The sequence below is a fragment of the Thermobia domestica genome, chromosome 11 (assembly GCF_964235325.1).
Source record: "Thermobia domestica chromosome 11, izTheDome1.hap1.1, whole genome shotgun sequence".
Taxonomy (NCBI): domain Eukaryota; kingdom Metazoa; phylum Arthropoda; class Insecta; order Zygentoma; family Lepismatidae; genus Thermobia; species Thermobia domestica.
In genome coordinates, this window is record NC_137464.1 from 254,250,036 (window position 1) to 254,269,874 (window position 19,839).

Here is a 19,839-nt window from a genome sequence, read left to right on the forward strand (position 1 = left end):
CTACAAAAGTAATGCTGTAATTATAAAACCGTTAGACGATAGTACACTCAACTTACTACCTTTCTGTTATTAATTTTATTATATATATATATATATATATATATATATATATATATATATATATATATATATATATATAACTTACGAATAATAAATATAGCAACATCCTTGAATCTTTATTGATCCACGTCTCTCCTGCATGAACAACAAATTGACTAGAAATACAACATAATTGCATTTTGTTGACAGCTGCACCATAATACGATTTTTTAAAAACAAAAAAGGACAAGTTAACATCTGATTTGCAGTTTAAATTACAAAATTATTCATAATAAACAGGTCCTACCGTAGGATGCAATAACAAACAACTTCTGTCAAATTACGAAGCGCCAAAATGTAGCAAGCGAAGATAACAGTATAAGCAGCAAATTGATTCTGACTAGAGTTTTACCGTTCATCGTTTTATTCAGTGCAAACCAGCAGCTTGTTCTTGTCTATAAGAGAGAGAGAGAGACATTCGCATATTGACGCTCCTGTAGCTATGTGCCTGAGAGTGTTTGTGTGGGAATAGAATTTAAATGAATGGTGATTACAAGAAGCCAGCGGCCTTGAATGGTAAACTGACAACAGAGAGAGAGAGAGAGAGAGAGAGAGATTTTCGCTAAAAGAACCGACAACCACGACCACTATACCAAAACCCGGAAGGTGCTATGCACATACTTTGGCGACACAAAACGGAATGCCGCTATACATGCCAGTGAGTACAAATAGTCTTAGCAAAGCAAGTCAGACCATGAAGAATAAGCACCTGACCGATAAAAGATCGTATTGTGTTGTATTTGTATTTATTTACTCCATTTGAAACCAAGATACATTTGGTATTTGGAGGGTTCAGACAGTCCTCTTTCTTGTTTCAAATACACTTAGAAAAAGAAATGTGTTACACTATTTAATATACATTATCGTAAAGATAATCTGCTACGCTGTAATATACTTTATTTACCAGGATCTTATTGAGATTTGTCTCGTGAAACTTAAAGTGCAATATTACATGTAAAACTTATACTCTACTCCCCAAAGTTACAATTAATTCTACACGGTGGACGGAACTATTTTTGGATCAAAATATCCATTATATTTCAGTCAAAAATTTTCTTGTAGGCCTTGTATCTGGAGAAGTACATATAGTATAGTCAAACCCAAACGATCACTTAACAGTATGATATGCTTATCCCGTAGAAAATACGAAAACTCAGTTTAGGGCACGTTAAAAAAAATTCTGGTCCCTGATCCAAAAACTAATTATTTGCTAATATCGCAATTTTTTTTTATCCACTTTTACTTTTCCAAAAATTCTTATTTTTAAGTTTAAATTTCTAGTTCAGAAATGCACATATTGTAATTAATTTTATCTAGTTTTAATATCTAAAGCGTGTCAGTTATTATGCTCTTTCAGGTCCTATGAAATCCTTTGAGATTTTGTAGAAATAGACAGTCTGTGATTCAAGTGCAATGTTGACGGAGAGCACAATATGGGAGACATGGTGTTCTTGACATAAAAACAATCAACGTGTCACAGAAAATTCATGACTACTGGTAGTGACGTGGACATGGGGAGATCTGGTAGGCCTTCGGCTGCAAAATCTGAGAAGGTGAATGCATGTGTCAACTTTTTAAGGTCCACATGATGCAATAGAGAGTAGTTTAACATGTTAAACTCGCAGAAGTGAGGTTAAATGTTCAAATCTTAGCAGTGGCAAATCTAGAAAGCAAAAACTAAGGGGGGGGGGAAGCCAGAACCCAGACTATGACAAGTACATCATAAGTTTACTATAAACTTTCAAAAATATATAAATAATAGCTTATTTTTTTTTTGTCAGTCAAAAACTGGAGAGGCCTAGGCCCCCCGCTCCAGGGTAGATCCGCAACTGTATGTTAGTCTGTTTTTAATATAACTCTCTCGAAGTTACCATATTTTTTTTTTTTTTTATTCGTCAGATTAGGAACCATGTCACTGACCGTTTAGAACCCTTCAAGCGGACCGCATTTGGCCCACGGGTACGTAGTTTGCCCATCACTGCCTTAGATAATGGATTACTTGTTCCCCGAAGTCTGTGGGTTACTTGCTTCCCGAAGTCTGTATAGATCCTCAAAGTATTTACTGAGAAATACAGTATATATCCGCCTGGAGTGATACTATAGGCTTCCAGTGTGCTGAAGGCACGCCGGAAGCCAACAAAAGTAATCAATTTCGAGCCCTGTAACTACTAAGGCATATTTTGGTAGTAGGTCTTATATTACGAACAATCTGAAAAAAAAATGCTAAGATCTATTTCCTGGTTAGGTCTTAATTTTAGGAATACACAGGACTTGTTTTAAAAAATCATTTCCGGTACTATTTCATAGAGCAATTTCGATTTGCAAGCAAAATGAAAAATATACACTTATTTTTTCAGACATCCTGTACAGTTTCCAGACGAAGTAGTGAAGAAATACCTGACTCTAAGTAAATGAAGAATATAACATTCTTGTCTTTGGAATTCCAGTGAAGAAACTCTGACTCGCATTGCAGTATGAATAAAACATGACATTGAAGTGTCTACATGAATGGCTAATGTGTCAGTTACCTAATGAGGCGTAACATGTTCCCTACGGCCACGTTAACCTCATATGTACAGTGTCACTGGACGTCACGCATGGTGGCTGATAACTGGTATGCAATGCATCACAATCCATGCATAGCTTCCAATTATTCAGCTTCAGTCGTACAACAAAAGGTGTATGATACGGTGCAACGTGTCTGAAAACAATCCATTTATCGTATTACTGTTTACAACTAGAACATCCATGGGAGTCCATCTGCATAAAGGGACATTCACACAAAACCACAGAGAGTAATAAGCAAAGATTTGATGTAAAGATACGAATCAATTCACAAGCCTTTCTGGTATTTATTTAGACATTAAAACTAAAATGGAAGTTCGTCGAGACCTAATACTGTAAATTATGGATGCGTTAAAATATCAAATAATGTACTTTCGATAAAGTGGATACTTTCAAATATCTAGGATCGCTATTAACAGACCAAAACCATATTCACGAAGAAATTAAATGTCGACTAAAGACAGGAAATTCGTGTTATTATTCTTTTGTCGTCCCGAATCCTATCGAGGAATTTGAAGTTTACAATATATAAAACGATAATCATGCCTGTTGTTCTGTATGGTTGCGAAACATGGTCTCTTACTCTGAGAGAAGAACGTAGATTGAAAGTATTTGAGAACAAGATCCTGAGGCGAATATTCGGACCCAAGAGGAACGGGAATGGGGAATGGCGGAAACTTCATAACGAGGAACTACATAATTTATACAGTTTACCCAACATTGTTAGGGTCGTCAAGTCTAGGAGGCTTAGGTGGGCGGGTCATGTAGCTAGAATGGAAGAAAGTAGAAACGCTTTCAAAGTTTCAGCTGAAAGTCCAATCGGAAAACGTCCATTAGGAAGACCTAGGTGTAGATGGGAGGAACAATATTAAAATGGATCTCGTAGAAATAGGAATACAAAATATAAACTGGATCCAGGTGCTAAGGATAGGAGTCAGTAAAGAGCTTCTATGAACGCACCATTGAACCTTCGACCATTGAGTTAGTTAGTATAAGCGACTAAGTACAGTGGTTCCCAACCGGTGTGCAGCGCATTTCATAAGGTGTATCGCGAAATTTTAAAATTCAAACGTCATAAATAATTTCATAATGAAAGCCAATTTTGAGATAAAGTGTACCAGTTAATGCTTTTGGCAGCAGCGACAATGTTCAGTACTTCATTAAAATTATTTAAGGAGTTATAGGGTTGCATAAATATCTAGGTGTAAATATTTAAATGTTATTAATTTGTATTAATCAACGCAATATGCTCCAGTTTCTCAGTAACGACAACTTCCAATTGGGTGCGGATTTACTGTGCAGATCCCATATCAATTCATTGCACATGTACTGTACCTCTTTTCCAGTAAATCGACTCTCTGTATTAAACACTGGCGCAAATCCGGGGGAGATGAGGGGGGGCATGTCCCCTCCAATCTTGGAACTGGTGGGGGGGACTGTCCTCCCCAATAATCCGATGTGAAATGTGATGAGTTGTTTTCGATTGCCACAAAGGAAAGTGAGATGAAATTATGTCCCCCAGAAAAAGCCTCAAATGTGTTGGCCTCCCAAAGTTGAAGATAACTCTCTGCTCCCCTGATCAGAGCATTGTTTTTCAACTTCATAAATATTTTGAACATCGCTAATAAATAAATAAATAAATAACAACATGGAAACGGTCCCCCCCCCCCCATGTTGATGACAGATTTGCGCTGCTGGTATTAAACAATCATTTTTGGAAAATAGACTTGCATTCCTCTGTGCAGATTCATGTTAGGAGAGCTTCAGTATAAAAAAACAATAAGAACTATCATGTAAAACACATTAACTAGCTTGTGCCAGGTGGTCACTAAAAACCACAAACGCTATCTACTAACCGAGTCAGGGCAGGAACTCAGCAGGGGTACCCGAGCGGTAACGAGGGATTGTGTTCATAGGGAGCAGGCACATCCGCGACGGTGGTATCGCACTATATTTTGTGGGGATTTCGTAACTCTCGGATACTTCTATGGCTGCACGTCATGAGTTAGGACACTGAATTCATACTTCACATTTTTTTCTTTATTTTGGTTAATGGCTACCTTATTAAATATATAGGGAGATGGATGAAGTATGCTATCATCTGTAGGCGATAAAAAAAAAAAAAAACTTTCATATCTATTTTCAGCCGGTTTCGCTGGTAGTTGACTTTCAGTGAAGAAACGTTGAAGTGAAAGCATGCTTTTAGTTGTTTTTTTTAATAAATAAATAAAAAGTAAGTAAAATTGCTTTCATCTTGTCTTGGATAATTGTTAAGGAAAAAATTAAATTACCTTTGGACTAACAAAAATTAATTTCAACTCTTAATTTACTTTTACAAATACACAAGAGAAAGAAAAAGTAATTTTCTTTTCAAGTTCATAAAATATACACCACTTGACCCCCTTAAAAAAAGACAATATAAAGTATAAACAACAGAAAAAGATCTAAGGAAAAAATGTACCTAAAGATCATCATAGAGTGGTATCTATTTATTGTGGAGAGGGGGTAGAAGAATACACAGTGAAAATATATTTAATTTGTCTTTCAAAAATAAAAATAAATAAAAAAGTAAAAGGTATAAAAGGATGTAGGCCTATATTGTACAGCGAACGCAGGATTGCCAACCATACGATAATTTATCGTGATATACGACAATTTAATCCTTAATGCTATACACCAGTGGTTCTCAACCTGATTCCCATCATGATCCCCATTTTATCACATTCTCTTGCCAGCGACCACCTATAATTTCTGGTTTGTAATAAACTTGTGTAGAATCCATTTCTTGTAAATAGTAGATACAGTAATTTCCCTAAAAGCGAATGGATTAAAACCAAATTTACAAATATCGAATTCGGTATTCTTTCATTTCAATTGATTTTTAAATAATTCTGCACCTGTTGAAAATGTCTAGTAGATCTATTTTTTTTTGTTGTTCTTAACAGTATGTATAAAAACAAAAATATGCCTATTAGAACAAAAGTCAAAATAATATCTAAAAATATTTTCCGATATTAGATTCTAATTATATTAATCTCTTCCGCTTATCTTCGTGGCCCCAGCTTGGAAAGCCTGCTTTATACGATAATCCCCTTGCGATAATAAGTGAATATACGATAATTTTAGAACGCATAGTTTTTGGTAAATAAACTGTAGATGCAGGCCGGTAGTTAGCCCAAAAATGTAGAGGGGGCGACTGAAGTTGGGGGGGGGGGCCGATCCAAAAATATTATAGTTCATCACAATATTATATTTCATTTGCAAGCCTACCGTGAAAATTTTAGAGGGGCCCTCAAAAATTTAGGGGGGCCCGCCCCCTAGACCCCCCTGGATACGGGCCTGCGTAGATGTGCAATAAATAATTACAAAATACACATACACTGAGGCTTTTAACAGTCATTTCATCTAAAATAAATCAATAACGACTTGAGAACTGGCAAATAGCAACCCTGCATCCAGTCTTTAAATTCGGTTACCAAATATTATTGTTATTCAAAGCAGTGTTAATAAGATTTTTTTTTTTTTTTTAATGTGAGGACATTGACGCCAATTTGAACTTCGAATCTGAAGATTACTACAAAAGTTTATTATATATGATTGGTATTATCAGTAGTCTTATACAATGGCGGATCTAGAAGTTAAAAACTTGCGGGGGAAGGGCAGCCAGAACTCAGACTATGACAAGTATATCATGAGTTCCCTGTAAACTTTCAAACAATATATAAATAATAGCTTCAATTATTTTTGTGAGCTCCCTCGTGGCTAAGCGGTTAGCGTACGCGCCTTTGGCGTGGGAGACCCGGGTTCAATTCCCGGCGGGAGCTTATGTGGTTCGAATTCCACGTTAATCAGTAGGTCCACGTCTCATATAGGCTCGCTGCTGAACGGGACGTTAAACTAAAATCACCTCACCTCAATTATTTTTGTCACCCAAAAAACAGGGCAGCCCAGGCTCCCCCAGGCTAGACCCGCTATTGGCATTATACTAATTTCTACAATTATTGCGTGTATAACGATGATATATATATATATCAGGGGCGTCATTTCAGACTTCGCTTGAGGGGGGCAAGAGCACCACCAACGAAAGACTTTCATGTTTTGTACTAGTATATTAGTGGACAATCGATTAAAGTATATGCATTCCTCAAACTCTTGGGGGGGGGGGCAATTGCCCCCTCCTGCCCCTCCTAAATGACGCCCCTGATATATATATATATATATATATATATATATATATATATATATATATATATATATATATATATATATATATATATATATATATATATATATATATTAATTCTAAAGACGAAAATCGATAATTGTGTTCTCTGAGGTTGGCAGCTCTGAAAGAACGTATGTTTCCTTTCTTATTGCAAACAAACAGGCCTTCAGCGGCATCTATTGTTAACACAGATATTCAGTGTTGCGTGGAATTTTTGCGTCAGCGATTGATGGACTTTAAAAAAAAAGAAGAAAGTAAAAGAAAATATTTTAAGCACCGCAGTGATTGCTGATTCAACGCACTGCGTTCGAGTAAAAACCATTCATCCGTTCATTGAGTCCAAGGTACTTAGGTCGAAACATAAGGCATTTCCGGCCGGTTTGGAAAAATGTACAAGTCCATAATAATGATAATAAAAAAGCTACAAGTTACTCAATGTTGTGTCAAGATGTTTTCCCCAGCTTTTTCCATTTTCTTAAAATTACTTACAATAAACGCAGGTAAACAAATATAAATCACATTTCTGACAATGGTCATAGATTTCCCATCAAAATATACAAAATTTCCCTTTTTCTTTACTCAAATTTTCCCTGTAGTGTACGGTTGCCAATCGTCCTTATCGGACAGTTCGGTTTTTGACCTTATCTGGTGTCTGATACGACCTCAAAACCGGACTTAAATGTCCGGCAATTTTCCTTGTTATTAGTTCTATTCTCTGTTTTATTCTGATTATTTTCGATTGACGAAAGAAATCGTTTGTCGGGTGTCGATTAACATGATTAAACAGAGGTTATAATTCGCTTTGATATCGACCTGTCGTGCTCGGAATTTGCTGAAGAGTTGAAGGCAGGGAAATTTACTGAACTTATCAAAACTGCTAAAAGTCAATGAAACTACATTTTCAAGAGCACAAGTAGCATTGCTTCATCTTCAGCTACATCTTCCAATTAAATAATGCATCCAGATCCATTAAAAGTATGTAGGCATTATGAGATACTGCCAGCCCCAGCTAAGCTGGTAAGACTTATTTTTCGAGAATATTTTGTGCATGCCATAATTTATGACATATTGCCAGCCCCAGCTAAGCTGGTAAGACTTATTTTTCGAGAATATTTTGTGCATGCCACAATTTATGAGATATTGCCAGCCCCAAGCTGGTAAGACTTATTTTTCGAGAATATTTTGTGCATGCCATAATTTATGAGATATTGCCAGCCCCAGCTAAGCTGGTAAGACTTATTTTCGAGAATATTTTGTGCATGCCATAATTTATGAGATATTGCCAGCCCCAAGCTGGTAAGACTTATTTTTCGAGAATATTTTGTGCATGCCATAATTTATGAGATATTGCCAGCCCCAGCTAAGCTGGTAAGACTTATTTTCGAGAATATTTTGTGCATGCCATAATTTATGAGATATTGCCAGCCCCAAGCTGGTAAGACTTATTTTTCGAGAATATTTTGTGCATGCCATAATTTATGAGATATTGCCAACCCCAGCTAAGCTGGTAAGACTTATTTTTCGAGAATAATTTGTGCATGTAGACTACCAAAATTACATGAGCCGATTCAACCAAAACTGGAATGCCTCAAAAGTAACTAAAGTTATTAAATTCGAACTCCAAATCGCTCAATTTTAAGTGAGGTAACAATTTTCAGGTTGTTTACATTCTTGACGAGCGATGATGTCACGATCTTAAAGAGTACACTTACTCCATGAAGGTATCCGGTACTTCCATTTTTGAAAGTTGGCAACCCTACTGATGTGGTTTGTGTGTAGTTATGAGTAAGGGCAGGAGTTTTTCGCAAGTTGCGAAATCGCGAAAGTTTTCCGACAAAGCCGAGAGTTGGTTTTCCAACGAACTACATCAGATTGAGTAAGGAAATAGATATTTTGAAGTCGCGACAAAATGCGATAACTGACCGATTTTGAGCGAAATGTGCTGCAAAATGCAACAAATTGCGAATTTTTTAAAAAACATCAATAAAAAGTACAATTTTCCAAAGGGGAGAAAATATTTAAACTTAGGTAACTTGTCTCTGTCGGCAATATGGCTTCCAATAACGAATACTGATTGTGAAAGTTTTTTTCTTTTTTTTGTGAAGTACAGTTTGGTAATCAACGATAGAAAGCTATAAATGAGAGAAGAAAATGTGAAAACATGCAACATGCTGCACTTTTCATCAGATTTGCAGTAATGTATTGTATGTATGTGTTTTTACATATATACATGTTTTCGGTGTAGTCCGATTGCCACAAAGGAAAGTGAAATGAAATTTATGTCCACCCAAAATAAGCCTCAAATCTCCCCGCCTCCTAATGCTGAAGACAACTCTGCTCCCTGATCCTCCACAGGATTGTTTTTCAACTTGTCAAATATTTTGAGCATTGCTTAACAAAATAATAATAATAAAAAAGGAAACGGTCTTACTTGTCCCCCCTAATGTTGAAGACAGATTTGTGCCAACCATTCCATTGCCCAGACATATATTCTATGCTGTTATATAAGTCCGCATAACATACGTAATAATGGTTGCATACAAGCCTGGCATTATGGAAACAATATTAGAAACGTTCATACACTTTGAACGAGCCGAAAATAAATAAATAAATAAATAAATAAATAAAAACTGTTCCGTACGAGATTAGATGTGGTGAAGTTTTATCTGTGTAGAAAGTTGCTAGCGTCTCCAGCTGATGCTCGGCTTATAATGGTGAAGACTCTTACCCCATCCCGTGAAAGCAAAACATGATGTAACGCTGCTGCTTGAAAAGTAGACAAATAGATATCTTTGACCCGCAAAATTTCTTGCTGGTCTTAAGAAGGCCGACAATAAAATGAGGATACTTATGCTAAATGAAACTAGAAGCAGGGCGTATGCACAGGGTGGGTCCTGGGGATATGGATATCTCCCCCCCCACGAAATCCCAATTTTTCTATAAATTTAGTCTAATTTTAGGGGTAATTTTACAAATTTTAATATAATTTATCCTCATATTGAATTCGGACCCCTCGAAATAAATCCCTGCGTACGTACCTAACGAAGAATGACCGAGTTATGCGAAACAGTATTCAAACTCATGAACATCCTGTTGTTGCTTAACCACGCCAATTCCCAGTTCATGATTCGTGTGTATGCGTGTGGGAGTAACCACTTTGGAATAAAAGTCATTAATTCCCATTTTTGTTCTTGTGTTCGCAAGTCATGTCATTTTCCTTTCTATGCAGAGATTTTGGCAGTAAAAATCCTGATAAAAAATCTACTTTCCTTGATTCTCTAGATAGCCTTTTAAGTCATTGTGGTAGGCCAACTAACAAGTGAGTGAAAATTTACTTTCAAACAAAAATAAAAAGCATGCAAGCATCTTTTGGAAAGTGTATCCTGATCTCAATTCATGATAAAGCTTTCTCAATATAAAAAGTGATTTAAATATGCTATGATAACACCATTGATACTATTGTTGCATTATTGGTAATAAAAGTAGGGAAATCGTATGATTGTATCTTTAACTTCAATATTGAATTAATTCTAACAATGATAATAGCAAAATACTTGGAAGTATTTGTGTATAGTGCAATAACACGGTTAAAGCTAGATTTAATCAAATGGTTATTGTATTTGTTCCTAGTTGTGAAAGAATCACTCAACGTATACACAAAGCATCCGTGTATCTATTCCAACATCGGTATTTTCTCGAAACGTCAGGCTCAGTGGTAGAGTGCTTACTTCTGATGATTGGACTTCCTGGTTCGATCCCCGACCAAGTTAAGTTTGTGGTGGACAACATTGTGTCCGTGAGTTTTCTTGGGGTACTCCCGTTATTTTCCACGTTCTGATTCTTTCATCATCATTCACTTGCCTTAATCATCCGTCTCCCCTGGCCTAAAGAGCATAATCGTGGGACGTTAAGCAAAGTTTTCATTTCTCCAAAGTTCAGTCGATCTGAATCTCATCCTACCCCTTCGTTGCTAAGTGATAGTCGCGGGTTCGATTCTGTAAAGTTACACTTCACACCTCCCTCAAACCCTTCTGGTCGACCTCCTCTCACAATGATACATCTGAATGAACGTGGCGTAGGGAAGGGGGGGGGGCCGGAGGTGCCGCCCCCCCCCCAAAGAGGTCCGACAATGTACTTTGGTACTTTGATGTTTGTATTTTTTTATATATTTTTATGTTTATAAATTTTTTTGTTTGTAATTTTTCTATATGTACCTATAACAGCACTTGGGCCCCCCCCAAACACACATCCTGGCTACGCTACTGCGTAAGATCAATATATTAGAATATACTTACGACAATAATGTAATGTGTCTCTATGTCTAACAAAGAGCTATACAGTTCTCAGCTTGGGTTGTTTGGGTGAAATTAGGTTGTGTGAACCAATATTACCAACATTATGCTACAGGATAATAATCCAGACTTGGATCAATCTTAATTACACCATTAACTAACAAGTCTTAACTAGGATAATTTCTGTTGCCACAGCTTTCTTTATTATGATAACGTACTTCACATAGTGATTCTATGCCTTCATATAGTAGTATTAATATACAGAATACATCTGTAACCCACGCCGCTTCGTTACCTTCGCTGTATGCTTATCTGCCTGCCTTTATTTGAGATGACTCTCTGTCATAAATAGCTGTCTTCATTTATTTAAAATAATTTTGTGTTATATGTAGATGTCTTCCTTTATTTCAAATGATTTTGAGTTACAAACAGATGCCTGCCTTTACTTCAAATGTTTTGTGTTATAAATAGATGCCTGCCTTTATTTCAGATTATTTTGTATTATAAATAGATATTTTCCTTTATTTCAAATTATTTTGTGTTATAAATAGATGCCAGCCTTTATTTCAAATGATTTTGTGTTATAAATAGATGTCTGACTTTATTTCAAATGATATTGGGTTATAAATAGATGCCAGCCTTTATTTCAAATGATTTTATGTTATAAATAGATGTCTGAATTTATTTCAAATGATTTTGTGTTATAAATAGATGTGTGACTTTATTTCAAATAATATTGGGTTATAAATAGATGTCTGACTTTATTTCAAATGATTTTGTGTTATAAGTAGATGCCTGCCTTTATTTGAAAATGGATAGTGATGATGTCAAACATGAACGTGCTTAGTTGTTTATTATTAAGACACGGACCATATTAAATATAAATAAGGTTTTAATTACTGTTATAAAATCGACAGGTGTTTAACACAGTATTATCTAGTAACTAAGTAACATGAACACAGTATATAATCTACAGACAGTTGTTGCCGTTCACCTTTAGGACAGTGTAATATTTAACCGCCAATCCATATGAAACATACTACCATTAACAGACCGTAGCTACCATTAATAATATTTAGATTTGAGGATAAATAGGATATTTGTGTAACAAGTTACTTTGGCAAACTGAAAAAAAGTTAAATGTAAACACTTAGAACGATTAATTAATCAAGCGATCCAAACGCTTCGGAAAATCAAGTAGTAATCGTAATTTATCAATTACAATATTAATTTTAAATATTAACAGGCTTAATATTGGACTAAGGAAAAAGTTGATCAAGTCCTATATATGGAGTACTGGACAGTATATCTCGGAAAATTGGACATTACGGAAGTATGAGAAGAAATATTTAGAGAGCCTCGAAGTGTGGTTTTGGAGGAAGATAGAAAATATAAAATGGACAGAGAGAGTAACAAAGAAAAATGTTTTAAAACGGATAGGCGAGAAAAGGACACTTTTCGCCAGCATTCTTCGTAGGAAGGCCAATTGGATTGGACACATCTTGCGAAGAAATTTTCTTCTTCATACCGCCATACAAGGGAAGATGGAAGGAAAGCGAGGAATAGAAAGAAGAAGAACACAATTGGTCGATGATTTGATAAAATAGTAGGAAATCTTGGGAGTTAAAAGAGGAAACTGAAGATCAAGAAACGTGAAAGAAACATTTCCAAGTCCAAATCTAAAATTAAAAAAAAAAAAAAAAAAATCGTTAGTCCCAGAACCTGCTAAAACCCAGAATCTATACAGGGTATTATAAAATTTAAAGTGACTATGTTTGTGACTCTTACTCTCTTGAACCGCCCGACCGCGGTTCTGGCCTGGAGTGTTTATAGCTTTTTTACTTTGCCGATACAACTTAGGGGAGGGGGGTGACATAAAAAAATAAATAAAACTTAATAACTCTTGAACCACCCGATCAATCTCAATCAAATTTTCAACATATATGAAGTTCAAAACTGGGAAGTTTATTTTTTATCATTTCATTTTGACAGTAGATCTTAGGGGAGGGGTAAGGGAAGAGGGGAATTATATGAAAATGATTAAAACTTAATAACTCTTGAACCACCCGACCGAACTCGATCAAACTTTCAACATAGATAAGGTCGGGCCTGGGATGTTTTGTTTATTTCACTTTTACAGTGCAACGAAGGGGAGGGGAAGGAGGTATATATATATATATATATATATATATATATATATATATATATATATATATATATATATATATATATATATATATATATATATATATAAAGTAAAAATAAAAGTGACTATCTTTATGACTTCATCACGCTTAAACCACCCGACCTTATCTATGTTTTTTTACTTTAAAAAAATCAACATAGATTAGATTCGGACCTGAGGTGGTTTTTATCACATCACTTTAACGGTAGGGGGAGGGGAGAAATTATAAAAAATAAATGAAACTTAATACCTCTTGAGCCACCAGACCTATCTTCATCAAACTTTCAACATAGATAAGGTTCGGGCCTGTTATGTTTTCGTTATTTCACTTTTACGGTGGAACCTAGGGGAGGGGAGGGGGATATATGTAAAAAGAATAAAAATAAAACTGACCGTCTTTGTGACCTCATCGCGCTTTAACAAGAGGACCGAACTTAATCAAATTTTCAATATGGATGAAGTTCGGCTCTGGGGTAGTTTTTATCATATCAGTTTGACGGTAGATCTTAGGGGAGGGGGAGAGGAGGGGACAGATATATAAAAATAAAACTTAAGAACTCTTGAACCACCGGACCGATTTCGATCAAATTTTCAACCTAGGTGAAGTTCGAACATGAGATGATTTTTGTCATATCACTTTGACGATGTAACTTAAAGGAGGGGAAGACATTTACAAATGATCGAAAATGACCGATATTAGTGTCGAATCTATAGTTTTTGAGTTCGCTGAGATGAACAGTGACACTTCTGATGCCATTTAAATCCAAATTCAGCCTTGCAAAAATTGTGGGAGGAGAGGAGGATATATACGTATATATATAATCAAAATGACCAATATCAGTGTTGAATTCATACTTTTCAGGGTCGCTGAGGTGTTTTCTGAACATGAGGAGGAGAGGGGATATATAAAAATCATCGAAAATGATCAATATCAATGAGCGCTTTAGTAATAGTAGAAAGTGACTGACTAACGTAACATATTACTATTTCTTCTTAATTTAACCCAGCGAAGCGGGTAATTGATACTCGTACTTAATAATAATAATAATAATAATAATAATAATAATAATAATAATAATAATAATAATAATAATAATAATAATAATAATAATAATAATCTACACACTGTCCGTGAATAGCTGTAATTCTAACCGACAAAGGGAGAACCGCAATCCAGTGGTAGAGTGGTCACCCGAAGTAGATATGTATTCCTTTTGTTGGAATAAAATGTAGGAACTCATAGAGATGAGTCATGAACCTTGGAGGTAAGAGGCTACCCCTGATAAAAGCCCCTCATTGTGAAGAAATTTTCGAAATAAGGATATGACAGAAAAATAGGCGATCCCTGGAAAAAAGACAAACATGATTTTGTCCACCACACCACAAACAACATAATCTTAGGTTCTTTAACTGGTGAGGGATCGTTCCGTCCAGCAGCGAGGCTATATGAGACATGGACTTACAACTTAACGTGGAATTCGAGCCACATGAGTTCAAGTTAGGAATCGAACCCGGGTCTCCCGCATCAAAGACGCATACGCGAAACCTGAGATCGAACCAGGTACCCTTCGCACTAGAAGTGAGCGCTCCACCATATGTTTTAAATTATTATTATTATTATTATTATTATTATTCGTGTTGAGTCTGATTGCATGCAGCGTTCTGCAATAAATAATTGGGATTTTCTCTCGGAACCAATTAAGAAGAAGCAGTCGCTGGTTCCAATGCATTGCTTATATAGGCCACCGTGACACACGCTTTTTCCTTGTTAATAATTGATCATTATCATGACCATCTTACATTTACGCTTTGATTATTTTTTCTCTTTCTTTCTTTTATGGAGTTATTTCTTCCCGTATTTTGTACAGAATCTTAATTCATTTACGGTGTTTAACAATTGTTTTGTGGTTTGTTAGAAAAAAAAATTAAGAAATCACACACACACACACACACACACAGAAAGATAGAACTCCAGAAGCTGACTTAAATTCCAGCCGAACTGGAAAGTCAAAGATATTCATAAATTCTTCTTCTTTCTCCACTTATGCAGGACCGACGTTTCTGATGAATCTTCCCATATAAAAACTGTCCCAGAATTCTTCCTGTTGGAATTAGCTTAATATTACAAAAGAAGATATTCGCAATGAACAAAAAGAATCGCAACAAGAAAAGGAACAAAAGAAACTAAGGTAATTATCATTAACAACATATTATAAAATCCATGTATACTTCTTCGTGATCAAGTAGATAATGTGTGTGGCATTACAGCACTTACTTGGGCCTTATAACACTTCGGGTACGATAGTTCACTGTTCGATTCCAGAGCATACACTGAGAAAAATCGGTTATCCGCATAGCGGTATATTGTACAAATATACGGAATCCATAAGTTAACTACGGAAATCTGTAGGGAGCATGCGTTATTCATACTGCTACTTCTTTCCCGCTTAGAGGTGAAAACAGTCTTTCGTATATTACATACGCATACATATGTTACGTACGTTTTTTATATGTTATATACGTCTATTTATATGAGAGATCCTACATAGGATTGTACGTTAAGTCCAAAAACTACAGGATTTGCGCACGTAACCTACGTTTTTAAGTACGCCACATAGTTTTTTCTCTGTGTAGTGAGGCAAACTGGGGAGCCACGTGAATAAAAGACCTGACGGCAGCTAGATCTAGAAAGCCCCTGATACGATACGAAGACAGGGTGATGCAGCGTGCTGACCACAGATGGCGTTGGTGTGGTTCAGGGCCACAAAGAGCCGTCACGGTAAGTAGTATGGCTTAGTTTATCATATATATATATATATATATATATATATATATATATATATATATATATATATAGTAGGACTTCGATAATCCGAACGTCAAAAATCCGAACGCGGTGAGTAGGTTTTTTTTTTTTATACATGTCTTACCGCTAGCGATAAACAAGCAATAGGATTGTCCGTCGGCGTTGTGTGAAGTCAGTGTTTTTATAAAAGTTTATTCATACGTAATTGTTTGCCATACATATTTTTATTTTTATTTTCCCTTAGGCCTATACAAGTTAAGTTCTAAGTGTGAGTTACAAGAACAGTGTAATTTACTGTACGAGTAGGTTCTTCAGAAACATTAAATGTAAGTAGCCTTACGTACGGTATTGTAATTACTGTATGTACTGTATAACCACTGTATCGATAAAATAGCATACCGTATAGTATATTTAAGCCTAAATGGCATTTTTTGGTCATTTTCGAAAATCCGAACAATTTTAAAATCCGAACTACCTGTGGTCCCAATTAGTTCGGATTTTCGACTTCCTACTGTATGTATGTACTATTACCTAATAGATCGTTCTATCGTTTGATTTCTCTTAATAACGCTACCTACACTTCTTATTTTTTGTTACTGTTTAAGGAATAAATTTATAAAAAGCACACCTTACATAATTAGATCGTCCGTGAATCCCTTCAACTTTACTGGCGTCACAAAACACTGTTGCACAAAGTAACCATGAGAATAGTATACAAACTATAATTTCCTTGTGTTTCTGTCCATATGTATGAGCGTTTCTTTCTTTTTATTTATTTCTCGAAGAAAAAAAGACCTATCATACCGTATGCATACAAATATTTCCTATTTTCTTTTATTTATTTATTTATTTATTGCAAATATTAGTGTATCCCAGACATAAATAGATATATTATTTTTTTAAATTTATTTCTGTAAGGAAATTCATATTAAATCATTTAAAGAGAAAGGGAAAAGACGTTTAACAACGGAACCTACCAAATAAGCTCATAAATCTTCTTTTCTAGATGATATACTTATTAATTTAAAATACAACGGAACAGAAACGTAATATTCTAAGTAAAATGAAAGGAAGAAGGACTCACTACACACATAACTTTCTCCATTCTTTCCAATTGGGAGTTTTTTTTTTTTTCAAGTAGACCATACCGAACAGTGATTAATAGGATATTAGGAAACTTAAGGAACGGCTGTAAAGAATATGGGATGAAAAGAAACATTAGAATGTCTAAAGCGATAGTGATTAGAACGAAACGATCGGTATCAAATACAGAAAAAATGAAATCCTTAAGATTTACGTCCCACGGTTATGCCGGTTAGGCTAAAGGAGACGGTGAAGGTGAGAAATGAATGAAATGGGGGAATGAAGAAGGTGGGAGGAAATGGGAGAACCTCGAGAAAACGCACGAACGCGATGTTTGTCCACCACAAAGTTCACACGGCGCGAGCGGGGATCGAACCAGGGACCCCAAGCACGGTGTCAAATACAGAAGTAGGAGGGGAGAAAACTGAACAGGTGACTAGTTTTCGATACCTAGGCAGTATTATTCGTGACGACATGAAATGTGAATGTAAAATTAAAGCAGGGATAGTATAGCGAAAGAATCCTTTAGGAGGAAGAAAGGTATATTTTGTGGGTCCTTGTAAAAAGAGCTCAGAAAAAGAATCATAAATGCTTTGTGTGGAGTATTCGTATACTACCAGGATAAGTCGTAAGTATTGCAACAAGTATGACTTCTAAGTGGACTTTATTGTGGACAAATCTTGTGTTCATAGATTTTCCCGGGATTCTCCCGTTTCCCCAACTTTATTAATTCCACTATTGAATTCATTTCTCATCATCTATTTTCCTCGAAATTCCCTTTTCAAATATACGATACGGACATGTGAATGGTAGCGTTTGGAATGTTACTTTATTCTGAAGAGAATGAGGAACGAACCATGATCCTAGGACAAATAGTGATGATGCAGTGAAAATCTAAAAGTTAATTTTAAAATCTCAAAAGGATTAATAGTAGCCATGATTGTGAATAATTTGGTTGGTATTAGAAAGTGACAAGAAAACGGAAGAACCCGAGAAAGTTGTCCACCACAAGCTCGTATGGTATGGAATCAAATCGCAGACAGCTAACAACAGAGAGGAGAACTCTACCACTGAGTGCTCCACTTTAATTGCTGATCACAGACAAATGCATATATATTATTAAAATTACTAAAGACTGCCAACGTCCTTTTTTTTAAGAATAAAATAAAGAAGCATTCGAGCGGATTTTCTCCCACAATGAAATGATCCGTGTTTTCTAACAATTCGAGAAAAATGGAAATTTCAAATAAAAAGTACCATATCGATTCTTGCAATTATCTGTACTCAGTGTTTCTTTTATAAAACACGTACTGGGGGGTGGGGCACTCTAAAAGCACGTATTAACGAATTAGTCCCAGAAGCGACAGTCCTATTAGCGACAGGAACTGTTATCTGTCCTATGAGCGACCGATTCATTTACATTGAGATGATGGAAGATGATATGATTCCATCTCGTAAGATATGCTTGCCTCTGGCGTTATTAGCGCCCGAACAGCCTTGGTATGAAATATGTACGTGCCAGTGATACTGTTCCTCAAATATATTTTTCCTCTACTGTGAGTGCAAATAAAAACTTATTTTAATTTTGAGTTATATTTGACATAAAACATATCAAATAACGAGACAACAGGTATATTTCCATGAAAAGTGTATTCCTATGTAATTATTGAAAATCAAGTTGTAATATCCCCTTTCTTCAAAAGCTCTGTTTTCTGTACTTAATTTGATTCAAATCTAATTACTCACTGAGCACAGTAATACATTCTATTTTGAAAAAAACTTAAACGTGTAACACTTTCGCCAACTATCTACTTTTTAGACTTTCTAAGACACTGTGAATAAAATGAAAAAAATGTCAATGATAAAAGACAGCTTTTGAGATCCCTTACATCTGATTGGCTATTCTCAACCAATCCCACCAATTACAATGTAGTTCACTCCATCATTCCAAAAGGTAAACAAACTCTTTAAACTATCTTCTCGCCCTATTGTAAGCTACTAAAACGTAAACTAATTGCTTAATTTGTCTTCCTCCCTTGTTTTGACTTATACATAAAAGCTTGTCGTATAGCAATCTGAAATAATCCCTTATAACTAAACGAACTATTAAGTCCTGCGAGAGATTTGTAACTTGTGTAATAATTTCTTCGAATACACCGTGTTTTCAGATTTCTTTGATATCCTCAAGTGGTGAACACCCTCTTTCCATGGGCGGCCGATGGGAAGGCAGGGATCGCCCCCCTGGCTCACGAAAATGTATACGTAATATAGCAAACCACGTATATTAAATACCAGATATACCAGACGTGATACAGCAACCATGAAGATGCCCCTTCCTAGAAAATTTTCTTCGGGCGCCCCTACCTCTTTCTGATTTCTTTCTTATGTCATAAACATATTCAATCTAAACTTATGCTCCGCATCATTTTAACATGAATTTTTAAATTATATTAGAACCATATACAAAGGCGGATCTACTCTAAATATTTAGTTAGTTTTCCCCTTGGTATAGTCAGTGTATTCATAGAAATTAATTCAAAAATATAATATTAGGAAAAACGTATAAAATATTGTTAATGTAATG

The 19,839-nt window shown here is 35.5% G+C and overlaps 1 protein-coding gene across 9 annotated transcripts in view; it reads right to left on the reverse strand.

Annotated features, from left to right (window-relative positions):
- The window catches only part of Myo10A (unconventional myosin 10A), a 744,055-nt gene that overhangs the window by 392,147 nt on the left and 332,069 nt on the right, over positions 1-19,839 (reverse strand). The gene's annotated exons all lie outside the window — the stretch shown is intronic.